Consider the following 3,492-nt stretch of genomic DNA (forward strand, 5'->3'; position numbering starts at 1 on the left):
TTGTTTCAAGCCATCTTAGTATCCTGTGCAAGCTTATCCCTTAAAATGGACATTTTCTCTTTTTTTTTTCAATTTAAAGTCTGATTCATTACACACTCGGTGGTTAAGGCCTTTTTTTTTTTTAAAAAAGCATGACATTTTATGCATACTGACTTTTAGTGATTATTCTCTTTCATGATGCTTGGACTTTTACATCCCCACTTCTGGTATTAGTTATCTGTCACTGTATAACAAAATGTAGCAGCTTAAAACAAATACTGCACATAGTATCTGAGGGGCATAATCCAGGAGCAAGTTGGAGTACACTTGTGATGTTCCCTGGGGCTGAAATCGTCTGAGGGCTTCATGGCTGGAGGACCTGCTTCTAAGGTCACACTCACATGGCTGTTGACAGGCACTTAGTTCCTCACTGCTCAGCTCTGCCCATGGAGCTCTCCGTAATGTGGATGGCTCCCCGCCTGTGAGTGGCTCAAAGAAAAAGAGTAAAGCCGCCGTCTTTGATGACCTAGACTCGTCCTACTTTGCTTTACCCTATTTCTTATTAGGATGTGCCATTAAGTCCAGCCAATACTCATTGAAGGGGCTTATGCAAGGTGTCAATACCAGGAGGCAGGGATCATTGGGGACCACCTTAGAGTCCGGTTACCAGACCCTCCAATTTCTTTTTCTGTGACAAAATATGTATCACAGTATAATTCAGTTGGCAGTAAGTATTCACAATGTTGTGTAACTACCAAAATTTCCAGAACTTTTTTATTATCTGGAACAACTCCCTGTTCACCTGTACCTTTTGAGAGCCTCTATTTTCTGTCCCTCCATTTGCCTCATATAAGCAGAATCATAAAATATTTTTTCTTTTGTGTCTGACTGCTTTCACTTAGCATAATATTTTCAAGGTATATCATGTAGCATGTATCAATTTCTTTTTATGGCTGGATAATATTCCATTGTATATATACGTACACACACATACATATGTAATATGCCATATTCTGGTTATCCATCTGTTGATGGACATTTTGGGTTGTTGATGCATTTTAGCTATTGTGAATAGTGCTATGAACATTGACTTATAAATAATCTGTTTAAATCCCTGCTTTTCATTGTTTTGGGTATACATCCAGAAGTGGAATTTCTGGGTCATACGGTAAGTCTATATTTAACTTCGAGGAGTCATGAAACCTTGTCACAGCAGCTGCTTCATTTTACATCCCCACCAAAGATGCGCAAGGTTTCCAGTTGTTTCATATCTTCATAGCACTTACTTTCCATTTTATCGATAATAGCCACCTTAATGGATGTGAAGTGCTGTTTCATTGTGGTTGGATTTGCATTTCCCTAGTGACTAATGATGTTGAGCATCTTTTCATGTGCTTATTGGCCATTCGTATATCTTTGAAAAAACGTCTAAGTCCTTTACCCATTTTTGAATTGAGTTTGTTGTTGTGTTGTAGTTCTTTATATATTTTAGATATAAATCCCTTATCGATTGAGTTGAAATATTTTTTCCCATTTTCTGGGCTACCTTTTCACTCTTTTTAAAAAATTGTTGTTCAAATACAGTTGTTTCCATTCCCCTCCCCCACCCTTTTCACTCTTAATAGTATGCTTTGATGCACAAAACTTAAATTTTGATGAAGTCCAGTTTAGTTTTTCTTTTGTTTTCTGTGCTTTTGGTGTCATATCCGACAAATGATCACCAAATCCAATGTCATGAAGCTTTCCGCTTGTGTTTTTCTTTTAAGGATTTTATATTTTTAGCTCTTACATTTAGATCTTTGATCCATTTTGAGTTAATTTTGTATATGGTATAAGGGTTTCCAGTTTCCTTCTTTTGCACATGGGCATCCAGTTCCCACCATTTGTTGTCCTTCCCCATTGAATGGTTTTGGCATCTTTGTTGAAAATCATTGCCCATGTATGTGAGGCTTTATTTCTGGGCTGTCTGTTTATTCCACTGGTCTATATATACCTGTCCTAATGCTAGTACAAAGCAGTAGCTTTGTAGTAAGTTTTGAACTGAAGCATGAGTCTTCCAAATTTACTCTTTTTAAAGATTGTTTTTGGCTTTTGGGAGTCCCTTGAGAGTCCATGTAAATTTTAGTAGAGGGTTTTCTACTTTTACACAAAACACTTTTGGGATTCTGATAGGGACGCACTGAATCTGTGGATCACTTTGTATACAGTTGTCCTCTTAACAATATTGCCTTCCAATCTATGAACATGAGATGTCTGTCCATTTATCCTATCTTCTTTAATTTCTTTCAGCAGTGTTTTGTAGTTTTTTGGTGTACAAATCTTTCTCCTTACTCAAATTTATTCTTAAGTATTTTTTGTTGGATGTATTATAAATGAAATTGTTTTCTTAATGTCTGTTTTGAATTGTTCATTGCTAATAGGTAGAAAGTATGATTGATTTTTGCATGTTGATTTTGTATCCTGAAACTTTGCTGGATTCATTAGCTCTTACAATTTGTGTGTGGGGTGGGGGGAGGACAGAATCTTTAAGATTTTCTACATGTAAGGTCATGTCATCTGCAAACATAATTTTACTTACTCCTTTTCAGTTTGGTCCTTCCCTTTCTTCCTCCCTTCCCTCCTTCCTTTGTCTAATTGCTCTAGCTAGAACCTCTAATACTATGTTGAATAGAAGTATAGAAGTTGTGAAAGCAGGCATTATTATTTTGTTCTGATCTTAGAAGGAAAGCTTTCAGCTTTTCACCATTGAGTATGATGCAAACTATGGGTTTTTCATATATGGCATACTTATCATGTTGAAGAAGTTCCCTTCTATTTCTAGTTTATTGAGTTTTTTATCATTGAATTCTGTCAAATGCTTTTATTTATTTAATTGAAATATATTTGACATAACGTATAATTTTAACATATACAACATGTTAATTTAATATATTAGATATTGTGCAATATGCTGTTGAATTCAGTTTGTTAGGATTTTGCCAAGGTTTTTCACATTAATCATCATAAGAGGTATTGGTCTGTAGTTTTGTTTTGTTTTCTCTTCGTTGTGCTTTTGGTCTTGGTATTGAGATAATCCTGGCCTCATAGAATGAATTAGAGAGTGTTCTCTTTGCTTTGATTATTCAGAGTTTGAGAATGATTGGTGTTAATTATTCTTTAAATATTTGGTAGAACTAACCAGTGAAGACATCTGGTCCTAGGCTTTTCCTTGTTGGGAGGTTTTTCATTATTGATGTAATCTTAGTAGTTATGGGTTTATTCAGATTTTCTTCCTAAATGGCTTTTGACAGATTCTGTGTTTCTAAGGATTTGTTCATCAAGGTTATCTAATTTTATGCATATGATTGTTTATAGTATTCTCTTAAAATTCTTTTTATTTCTGTACCATAGGTAGAAATGCACCCATTTTCTATTTCTGGTTTTAGAATTTGTGTCTTTTCAAATACCATATGATCTCACCTTTAACAGGAACCTAAACAACAAAACAAAGAAACAAGCAAAATATAACCAAAG

This window comes from Phyllostomus hastatus, unplaced genomic scaffold (genome assembly GCF_019186645.2).
Source record: "Phyllostomus hastatus isolate PE091 unplaced genomic scaffold, TTU_PhHast_1.1 phas_contig_86, whole genome shotgun sequence".
NCBI classification, from domain to species: domain Eukaryota; kingdom Metazoa; phylum Chordata; class Mammalia; order Chiroptera; family Phyllostomidae; genus Phyllostomus; species Phyllostomus hastatus.